General features: G+C 41.8%; 1 long non-coding RNA gene across 1 annotated transcript; it reads left to right on the forward strand.

Moving 5' to 3' along the window:
- Positions 1-425: 425 nt before the first annotated feature.
- Positions 426-4,405, forward strand: LOC117244681. The gene is made up of 3 exons (XR_004498191.1): positions 426-666; positions 1,874-1,999; positions 3,478-4,405. It is a non-coding gene; the product is annotated as an uncharacterized LOC117244681 (long non-coding RNA).
- Positions 4,406-11,823: the final 7,418 nt, after the last annotated feature.

Here is an 11,823-nt window from a genome sequence, read left to right on the forward strand (position 1 = left end):
GATGAGAGTGTGTGTGTGCACAGCAGGGAAGTACAGAGAGTAAAGGAAGAAGAGAAGAACATCATCCTGGGAATGGTTTTGACTCTGATTCTTTTCAGTGAGTAAAGGAACCCCCTCAGATACAGCACTGCGTCATAGGGGTGCAAGTTTGTCAATTAGACATAATCTGCTAGAGAATGCCTGTGACATTTCACTCCTTTCTTGTCAGCATGCTTGTCAGAATATGATGGATGAGATATTTGTAGGAAGAAAGTCCATTCTCTTGTGTTGATTTGTGTCGTGTTTTTGCACGACAAAACCCTTCCCCTGTTTTGGGTTGCAAATGCTGTGAAACAGTTATTTACTTTTGTTCCAAATGCAGCTTTAAAATGAAGGGGAATTTGCTTAAAAAATAATGACAAGAGGGCTTTTTTTTTTTTTTTGCATAAATGCAGCCCTGAACCCTTTGTTGTGGTAGGATGCAGCAGAGTCCAATCTAAAAATAATGCAGATCACCTGAAAGTCCCAGCAATTGCTGAAAAGTCTGAGCCAACAAGGAACCTCAGTACTCTTGTACTCTTGGCAAGCTGAGAATTAACTCTGGTTCTGTGGAGAGATAAGACCACAGCTCCTTCCTTCAAGGAGTGAAACTTTTCCCCAACTGAAATGAATCCTTGCAGCTCCCAGGTAAAGCAGAAAGAGAGAGAGGCACCTGAGCTGCTCTGCTCTCTGCTGGGACAGCTGGGAAGGGGTCACAGCAGCACAGAATGAGGCTGGGAGAGAAGGAGCAGTCAAGTCTTGCTGAGAGCTCTCTAAACAGCTTGAAATATTGGCTGCTTCTAGGAAAGGCTTGGTACCCACCTCTGGGTAAATATAATTGGGGAATAATTCCTATGGTGGGAAAGCTCAGGTGCCAGAGGGCTCTTTGAAGGGAGTGGTTGAATGACCTTGAACAAAGACAGGCAAGCTAAATTCCCTCTCTTACAGCTCCCACCCTGCATTAATCTCCACTGACAGTGCAGTTAAGTGAGGGAATTCTCTCTAGTCCCTGAAAACAGTAGCAAAGACAGCACAGTGGAAAGTGCAGAGACTTAAGCCAAAGGGAGGCTGAGAGAATTTTGCAAATCACTTTTTTTGTTCTCCAAATTTTGTAGGGTTGAGAAGGTGCTGAAAGTTATGAAATCTCTCAGTTTCTTTTCTGACAGGGTTTTAAAATCACATAGAGTAGACCCAATTGATGAAATTTTTAATTACAAAAATGAAGACATGCCATGTACGAAAAATCTGGCTTCCTTTTAGAGCAGCAGCAAGCTAAAGAGGCTGGATACAAAATGCTTTTTGCTTGTCTGTACTATGGACTTCTTAACAGCTCCATCCTAAGCACTGTCACCCACTCCCAAAGGCCATGAATGCTGTTGCTGATGGCTCTGAACCAGATGTAGAAACCATTTAAAAACAAGTCATCTTTTTGACAGATGTCTCTTCTCATCATTTCCTTGAATCAGCTCAGACTGTTGCATTTTTTAATATCAGGGAACAAAGTAAGATGGTGTCTGTATCCATGTGAGGGAATGGTTTGAAAGTCAAAAAGCAGACAGAGAAGCCACAGTCTGTGCCTGTCTCTGCTTGGGTGAGCAGAGCCTGCTGTCACCAGCATTTCTGACCTGAATGCAAATGCAGGATTCAGTTCCTGTGAATAGTCTCTACTTGAGCTTATTATTCACTGTTCATTTGCCTGATTCCTGCCAACAGTCACATTCTCTGGTGTGTTTAGCTGGAGAGAACACGCAATGGGTGTAAATACTGCTGATGTGAATTCACTAAGGGAAGGGATTCAAGTGACTGTTTCTGTTAGTTTTGTGGCATTCCCTCAGTTCTGTTTGTTGCCTTGCAGTCAGTTCTCAGCCATTGTTCCCCAGAGATATACACCAAGGATAAAAACATTGTAATTTAATGCAAAGGAAGAATAAGAAAAAGTTCCTGTCACAAGTCAAAGCACTCATTGCTCAGCTGGCGGCTGGTAAGTTTTTAAGTCTTGGCTTTCCCAGCTCCTTGTTTTATCTGAGCTGGAAGACCCTTGTTTATTTTGCACACCTGTCATGAAAGCTTTTGCTTCTTTCGCCTCCTTTATACACATTGTCTGTTCAGAACTGTGATGCTCTGATGTCCTTCAGTTTGTGTTTTTCCTCCCTCAAAGTAAACCAGTAAGGGAAGTGGGGTTCTTCCAATGCCTGCCCCACTGCCTAGTGCCAATATCAGACAAGCTGTTTGCTTCCAGTTGTACCTGGCAGGATGTGTGCAGCAACCATGAGTTGTAAAACGGGGACCTAAGTGCCTTTTTAAGTAGCTAGTACCATTACTTTATTACTTTTATTTCTTATACACTTGGTTTTGGATTTGGGAGCCTGTTCTCTTCCCCTGTTTTCCATACAAGAAACCAATTGTTCTCATCCATCTGCCCCAACACTGTGAGTAGAGAAGTCTGTATTTTTGTTTTATGGTTGAGTTGTTTGGCAGGTTCCCTAGTGCTGTAATGAATTAGAGTCATTGCAAGGTTGTTTCTCTTTGGTATTTCTGGACCTTGAGAGAATAAAGCCACCTGGTCTAGATGCTTTTTTAGCCTGTTTCTCAGTTGACACTTTTCTCTCCAATGCAGGAAGCTGACAGTTCTGCCATTGCCTGAACTATCTGTCTAACAGTGGCAACATCCTGGGTCAGTTCTCCTGGGATACCACATTTCCACAGCACTGATTTCCTGCTGGTCACTGGGAGTTCTTTAACCAGAACAGGACTGGGAACCTTTTTTGTTTGTTTTTTTAGTCTGATCACATCCATTGAAGTCGTCCCTGATCAGAAGGTTGTCTAGCAACAGAGGAGTTTGATGATGATTATCATCTCAGGCACTTGGGGGTGGGATTGCATCAGGCAATAGCACTGCAGTGGGAATTCTGATGAGAATGTGGTGCCACTGGAAAATGCCAGCCCAGTCAGTAAAATGTGGAATGGGCAATGTTTTACTGTATGAATACACTTCCCCATTCAGAACAAGTGTTTTCCATTCTGGAGTTACTCCTCTGCACAGTTACTAATGTGTTGTCATTATCTGCAACTTTTTCAAATGAGTTGAAGGAAATTCAGGCTGACACCAAGCTGTAAGAAGCCAGCTGTAAGTAGGTCTGGGGCCTGTGCTGGTTGTATTGCTGCTTTCCCTGTGCATGTGTCATCATTCACAGCACACAGCAAAGACACAGATCCCTAAACTGTTCTTTTCCAGCTTACATGCTGAGATGGGATCAAGTGCTTCTTCCCTTCCAGAAGCACAGACGTGCCATGGATAAGTCCAGAAAATTAGATCAAAGTCTGACTGCGTTCTTGATAGTTATTCTGAAACAAACCCATTCATGCTTTTGCCATTTAATCTACAACTAGAGAAAGAATTTGAAGAATAAGTGTCTGTAATCATGCTTTTAATTGTGGATAATGCATTCTGCGTTACAGCACAGTTAGGAAGCCTGGCTCTTCTCTGGGAGCTCCTTTGTCAAATAGGCTCAGGATGAACAAGAAACAACATACTGAATTCTTCTCCAAGGGCTGCAGCAGCTGTGGCCATCTGCAGAGGAGTCACTGGACTACAGCGATGGGCTACTTCTGGAGCAGCTTCAGTGAGCTGCAGGAGCTTCATTTCCACAGAATCCATTCCCAGGAGGTTTCTCTGGGTCCCAGGTGGCTGTGGTGTTGCTCCAAAGCAACGAGCATTGTGAAGAGGCTGAGCGGGAGCTGCTGCTGCCTGGAGAGAGCAGGTGTGGGGCAGAGGACCTGCGGTGCTCCCCACATCAGAGCACGCCCAGCACCCGGCAGCGTGTGCGGTCCTGGCTGGGGCTCATGTGAGCAGACAGGGGAAAGAAACCCAAGGGCTCCTTGTCTGCCATCACAGATACCTGGTTCTTGAAACCTCTTACAGCTCTGGGGTTCAATTCCACTGTTGATGTAACCAGTTTGAGTTGGGTGCCCATCTATGTTTAGATCTCTGCATGCCTGGCCCTCCTGCCCCACTGAATTCTTTGTGAGCACTGCTTCATCAGAGCACACTCTCACCAGCTGACTTTGGGTACCTTTCAGATTTTTCACAGCATCAAGATCCATTCCTTTGTGGGAAGAGACCTGTGGATGTATTCTGTTCCATCAGGAAGCTCACACTTCAGGATTTTCTCATTTTCAAATCAGCACAGGGGAGTCTGACAACAACGGGAAGAGTGGCAATGAAAAGGTGCCTTCTGCCTTGTGCTCAGTAAACTGAACACAGCCCGAGCAACTGTGCTTTTGGGAGAGAAAAGCGAATCAATAACTCGATGAGGACTGTCAAGTAATGCTGTTGTCTGCAGTGTCTTTAATGGCTTTGGTCAATAAACTGAAATTATTTTACAAATATGTGTTGTGTTCTCTTCTAAATCTATCTCAACTTCCTATAATGAATTTTTAAAAATGAGAAATATCCTAAGTGCTCGCATTGTATAAAATCTGTACTTAAAATCAATCAATGTACAATAAAAGGCCTGGGCTTGCTTATCCAAAACACACACATATAAAGTGCCATGACTTCCCTAGTACATTTTCTCCTGTTTTTAAAAGCAAATTTCATAATATATCACGATTTATAAATTTTCAGACAGTTCAGAAATATATATTCTTTCTGTCTGTTTTCTTTAGACGTTGGAATTTGTCTATGTATCACAATATATTTTTTTCTTCACAAAATTTTAAAGAAGAAAGTAATCTCCAAACACCTCTAATGTATGAATTTCTCTGTCTAAAAGATTTTTCTTTTTCCTGTGCTGCAAACTCTAATCTATACCTGCCTTCATTTTAGACTCATAACAATATATTCTTTTTACTGTCCCTAGTATTTAGTTGCTTACAGGGAATTTGCTTTCCCCTCTAAATATTAAAAAGAAGCAATGGGGAGGTAGAAGAAAAGGACACAGTTTATTAAAAATAGAAACCAAGCTCAGCATAGGAGGTGGGGTTTTGCTGTCTGTTCTTCAAAGTGTATCAAGATGATGGCTTTCAAATATTTAAAGATGTGCTACTAACTCAAATGTGCAAGTGTCTTTAAAAAACACCAACCAAACAAAAACCAGCAAGGATGATCTTATCCTTAGATAGCAGTGTTCACCCTCAGTCCTACCAGAGGATCAGGAAGAGCAAAGAAAAGCAAAATATTATTAACACCAATAATTGACAACTACTATTTGATAATTAGAATATTTTCAAAGATGCAGAAAGGTGCTAGGGGTTGTTTCAAACTTCCTGGGCTTTTCTATAGATTGGAGTATTTCTCCTGTTTTTTACCATTACTTAAGTAAATAGTGAACACAAGCCCCTGGCCTTACTGAAAGAAAATATCCTGATACCAGTCATTGAAATATTTTTGCTTTACTTCTGCACATTTTTTTTTATTTCCTAAAGCATATTTCAGTGTGAACAAGATCTTCTCAAATATTTTTGACATTTTATCTTTGAAAAACTACTAAAATCTGGTCTCATTTGCCTAATGGGCTAATCAGGTTAAAATGGGAGGGGGAAGAAAATAGAGAACCATTGCAATAGGCAGCAGCATTGAAATTCTATTGGAAAAGGAGGAGTGTTGGCCTCCTGGGGCATCCAGCCTCTCCCAGCCAGCTCCTTTAAGTAGGAATTGGTATCTCTGTGTCCAGCCAGCCCTCCTTGGGGCTCGGAATTTGGGGTTAATCTCACTGAGGAGAAGGTGCTGACAGCAATGCAGGGACTTGGGAGATCACCAGAGAAGGAGGGTGTTGTCACTTCTGAACAAAATGTCTCTCCCCAGCAGCCTCTGCTTCAGCAAACATCTCCCAGCACACACTTGTCTCCATCACCTGGTGTGTCTAAGCTGCAGCACACTGACCCTTCTGCTTCAATAACCTCTTAATGCCACTCTGAATTAACAGTGTGCATTCCAAGTAACCTCTGTGTTTCACACGCTGCTCAGACTGTCGCAGGAGCAGGAAATGTAAAGATCTGCTGAGGTAAATAGTAAATTTGACATTAGCTACTGTGTATTTTGTATCTATTGTACGTTTTTACATAATATGGAAAAGTAACTTCATACCACTTGATACATCAGGCTTTATTCTGTTTGCAAAAGCAGTTTCAAAAATGCTGTGTGGAATATTTTTAACATGGACCTTTTGCTTCTTTGATGGGAAAAAAAAAAAGATCTGCCTACTTTACAACTCGAAGGGTAAATTGAGAAGTGATGATAGAGTTCAGAGTGCATGCCTGCCTCTCATGTGCTCACTCACAGGCTTTCTCTATTCTCTATTCAGCTTCTCCCCCAACATCTGCCAATAGTGCTGTCAGTTCTGTAGTTTTTTGATGTTACTATAAATACCCTTTCCCAAAAGCTGAGAGTTCTGTGTCAGGAGGGGTGGGAGCACCTCAAGACACCATTTCTCTTGGCAGTGGAATGGTAATATATTTCTGGGACTGATTTCTGGAATTAGGAAACATGGGGTATACAGAAAGGCATTTGCAGGTCTTGGAGTGTATTAGTGTGTGCAAGCTGAAAACGCAGCATCAAATTGCATCTTGAGATAGGTAAAGGTGGGAGATTGACTGTCCAGAGGCACAAGGACAAAAAGGACCCCAGATTAAACCATCCCCATTTCCAGAATGCATTATGAGTGTATGAATCAGTAGGATACAGGCACTGCTGTCTTAAAACAGCAGTTTAAAAGGCTTTTTCCTTCTACCCTGTTAATCATGTGTTTAAGCTTTGTATTAGCCACCTGAGAGACAGAATTAAAGAAGATCTTTTAAATGGAAAGGAATTTTCATCATGTTTAGCACTTGTTTAATAGCCTCTTCATGGGCTTCTTCTGAGATAATTTGAAGTATGGTTCCCTAGGTCTTAGAGGTGAACTAGGACTGTGCTCTAGCAAAAAGAAGGGCTGGATATTGCTATTCTCTTTGTGGTCATTGGGAATTTTGTTAAAGCTGAGGCTTTTCTGGAACAAATCAAGACTATGGAATTTTTGCTGCAGCTTTTAAAACATTTGGTAAGATTTTGTAGTTGCTTCAGGGTGTTCAAAGGGTTCAATGACTGCAGTACTGGACTTGCAAGCTTTGGAAGGCAGCAGAGGGTGGGAGAGCACAGGGCCCAGTGACTGCACTTCCTAGAGCCCAGGCTGTACTTCAATATTTAGGAATTTTCATGATTCATTCATTCTTCTGCACCTAGTCTCTCTAAAATACTGTGGGATAATATCCTTCCCTTTCCAAAAGCTGGATAGAGAGGCAATGATGCTTTCACAAGTGCCAACACTGACAGTGAATGGAGAAGGCTTGAAAATGGTAAGAAGAGGCACGTCAGAATAGGCTGAACCCTTTTGAAAACAACAATCCTATTTGACCATTCTCAAAACCAGAGGAAACTTTCTCAAGGTTTTTTGGCAAGATTCACAGATGCCCTCAGTACTCACTGGGTACAACTAAAAGATTGAAGGGGGACTTACAGCTCCCTGATTTGAGCCTGACTTTGTTCTGGCCTTGGCAGGATGAGAAGAGCTTGAGTGCAGCCCATTAGTGCGGGCCACCAGAGGCCAGCTGGGCATGGCTGTGGCCGTGCCTGAATGTGCTCAATGGCTCAATGCACAACCTCTTTCATAAAGCAAGACATTTTTCAACATGGAAAGGAATAATGCTGTCTCTTTACCAGTAAGTATTTTATGTGTGTGTGTATACACCCACAGGAGTGTTTACCTTCCATGTATTTGAGATCTTTTCTGTGTGATGCACAGGCCAGCGACACAGGTCACTCTCTGGACCCTCTTTATTCCCCTCAGTAACTCCCCTGGCATCTTGGTGTGTGTTCCCCCATAGATGATCCTGGGGTACAGAAAAGGAGCCAGTGCAAATGCCACGGCTTTTTCATCATAACAGAAAGGTGAAGAGGAAAACCAAAAATCCATGTTGTCAAGTGAGCAGAATCGGTAGGGAGAGCAGGGTTAGCATCAGGCTGCTTGGAGAACATTACAGCAGTGTGGAGCTGCTCCTGTCCCACAGAACAGCCTCAATAAGGTGACTCACAAACTTGCTAATGAGCCTGGCAGCCCATAAGGAGGAGGCAGTGTGTTGAATTCACATTTGTGTCGGTTTCATCATGCTTTACAAGCACTGGGAGGCTTTTTATAGGGAAGATAATGTTTTGGTTCTGCGCACTGTTTGCAGCTGAGGAATGATCAGAACAGGGAAGCATGACTCGCCTTCGTGTCTGTGCCTTGCAAAGGTGCTGGCAGGCACTGCAAACCCTCATCTTCTCAGTAACTGTGTCTATATGCTATCTCTCGTGTTGTGCAAAGGGCAGTTTTAAGAGCTGTCCTTTTGAACAGAATGGGAACGCAATAGCCCCTCTGGCTTGTGAGCAGAGGCCTGCAGCCAGGGGAGAGAGGTGGCCACTGAGAGTAGCACTCTAGTGCAAGCATTGTGATGCTGCTTTCACAAATTTCTGCTGGGAGTTCTTTGGTGAAACTGCAAAGGTTTTGTCATAGAAAAATAGGCTATATGCTGACTTACTGTCTACCTGCATGAATAAAAAAATGACAGCCTTAACAACAAGAAGAAGGAGGCAATGTAATATTCTAGAAAACATGGCTGGTGTTATTCAGAGGAGAGAAAGTGAGTGAAATTAAGCAAAAGCTTTCTGGCTCACCAGTTTTCTTCTTTTAAGTAAAAATTTATAGACTGCTGACAATTGTTATGCAAAACCAGAATCAATAGCTTTAGGGCTGAAATTTCTAAAGACTGCCAGCTTGATTCATTTTTAAGTAATGTATCTGAACTGCTTGTGATGATTCAAGGTCAAAATTTGTAGATTGTACACAGTGTATGGTGAGAACCTTTGAATTGTTCCTTAAGTTAAGTGTCTTGTCCAAGAACACTGATAGGACACAATTCACTACTAGTGGTACTCTTTCTTTTTAATTTCCATCTGCTCATTTAGGTGACATGTGTACCATCAAAGCAGCTGCTGAGGCAAACTTTGTAGCATAATGATGTTTAAGTCCATAAATCTGTGTTCAAGAAGACTGTGGGCTTAAATACTTTTTTTTTCAAGGATTCCTCATGACTGGTGAATGGTTAGTTGAAAGGAAAGAAATGTTGTCCCAGAAAGATGACCCTGGGAAGGTCTTTCCTTTGGACTTGTACATTCATAGCTTAAAATCCAAACATTGACATAATGCTTTTCTGCCACTTTCTGGATGGCATCTCTTCTTTTCTAGCTGAGTAGACCATTGTAGATGTTGTTGCAATGTGCAGCCTGAAATGTGAGAAACATGCAGAATAGCTGTGCATCATATTTATCCTGCCCTGCCCTCAAGTTTGAGTCGTACAATGTGGACATCTGGTTCCAGTGTGTGAACATATGTGCTGACCATTTAGCTCCATAAGCAGTGTTACTGAAAAACATTAATTTGCTGTTGAATATCATAATATCACAGCCACTTCTTACTGCAGACACCTTTGATATATCATCAAATTTAATGAAATAAGACAAGAATCAGAAATTAGTCTTATCAAACTGTGAATTAGTTTGAATGGTGTTAGGTCAAACCAGATCCAAAAATGTCAATAGCTCCTGGTTCCCCAAAAACCTGGAGAGAGTGCTGCATCTGGAGTTCAAAGCATTTTGGTTAATTTTGGATGAACATGAGAAGCAAATTTCAAATTCACAACTTTGGAAATGGAAATTTTTCTCTAGGCTCTTGATATCTGCCCACATTGCAAGGGCATGGGTTTGTCTGCCCACAGGAGCAGAAACTTTGGTTCATGGCACGGAAATTAGAGTCATCTGAAGGATTTAACCTTATAGGTTAATATACCTTAATATAACCTTAATAGGGTTATAAATAATCCTATTCTATTCTATTCTATTCTATTCTATTCTATTCTATTCTATTCTATTCCTAGAAAATTATAGATATATAAGAATGTATACATTTTATTATATGTAATGTAAATATATAATATTAATATATTATAATAAAATAAATCTGCAGAGGCTGCTGACTGCAGAAGAGAGAGGCTGCTTGCCATGTTGTACCCCACAGTATATTGGACTTCCATGCTCTTGCCAGTTTTATTTTGTGTTCTGCTCAATGTCAGCACTTAGGAGGAAAAATCCCATTACAGAGCTGTGTTTAAATTTCTACCACAATGATACATCAAAATTCTTTATGAAATGAGCAAGAAGGGGAGCTCCTATGTTAGCCTGCCTTACTGGAGGGCACTGTCCATCATTCCTGCATAGTCCTGAACCTGCTTTTTCCAGTCCTGGGGAGTTTCTATGGCTTTTCTCTGGATCTGTCCATGCCCACTTGCATCTTCTGAGTCCACACGTGACTTGCTACTTTCCAGCAGCTATTATTCTATGTGGGACTCCACTCAGGGTTTCCTGTCATCTCTGTGTGTTATTAGGTGTGGGGACAGATATCCCAGGGAAACTCTCAGCTATTCATTTGCCAGTAACTGAGCAGGCCCTCTGCCAAAGTCTGTGATGGTTCTAACTCAAGCATGTGTTCCCAAGTTTCCCTGGAATTAAATGGTCTTTGAGAAGGGGAAATGCAAACTTTGCTTTAGGCACAATGCATGCTTGAAAGTTTTGAAAATAACTTTTCTCTGCCTTTGTGTCTTCACTGTTATATTCCTTTCTGTGGAAAGCTCTGCCTTTCTTAACCAACCCGTAGCTGTAAATTGATACACTTCTCTTTTAGAAAATTTGCTCTGTAGGGATCAGAATATATTAGCTCTGAAAGTTGTTGGAAATGTTTTCCATTATTATGGGAGCTTGTCAAATTCACAGTCCATGTGGAATGCAGATGCAGCAGAAACATCCACTCTGGTGTTGATGGCAGTGCATTCCAATTATCCTGGTGCTAGTGCAGGGGAAGGTATTTTTGGTCCTTGGGAAGCACAGTGGCATGATGCCACATGTTAGGAGATCAAGTCTCTTCCCTGATTTCATATATAAGTGTGGGGGTAAGTGATACATGAAATCTCAGCCTGAAGGAGTCCAGGAGTGAGTGGTGAAAGGAGACTGATGGAATTACAATAGCATATGGAGACAGAATTACAAGACTGAATTTCAATTTCAGCTACGCCTTTTCAGCCACTCAGGAGTCAATCAGCCATTTTTCATAAGCTAGGGCTCTGTATAGATTGATTTGTTATTGTTGTAAAGCCTTTTGTGCTGGGCTCAAAACCTTTTAACCCCTGCTGTGGGGTTTGGAACAGACCATCTCCCATCCCAAAAGCTGGGGATGTTCCTGCAGCAGAGCTTTGCTGGAGATGACAACTCTCCACTGGTCTTGTCATCCCTCGAAGGCAGGACCAGGACACTGTCCCTGGCAATTACATCCCCACATAGGAGAAGGTGTGCTCCTGAGAATAAATTCAGCTCCTAGAAAGCACTTTTGGAACACTGTGGAATAATGTTCAGTTTTTGGAATTCACCAGGGTTCATAAAGAATTCGCTGGATATTTTGCTTCCAGTCATTCTGACTCTTCTCCATTTTTTTCCTTTCCCCACCCCCCCACAAAGGCAATGCAATTTACAATCTATAAGGGAGACTTTTGGGACTGCATTGCACCTGCCTGTCAATCATAGATCAGATCTCACTGAAATACTTACATTTGGGTGCCAAAAGCCAGAGATTCCCAAAATCCTTACTTCATTCTGACAACTGACTGCCCCAGATTTGCAGTGAGCAGGGAGGCAATTCAACATTTTTACTATAGTATTTGAAATTTTTTATTAATTTAAAATGA

The sequence above is a fragment of the Parus major genome, chromosome 6 (genome assembly GCF_001522545.3).
Source record: "Parus major isolate Abel chromosome 6, Parus_major1.1, whole genome shotgun sequence".
NCBI classification, from domain to species: Eukaryota; Metazoa; Chordata; class Aves; order Passeriformes; family Paridae; genus Parus; species Parus major.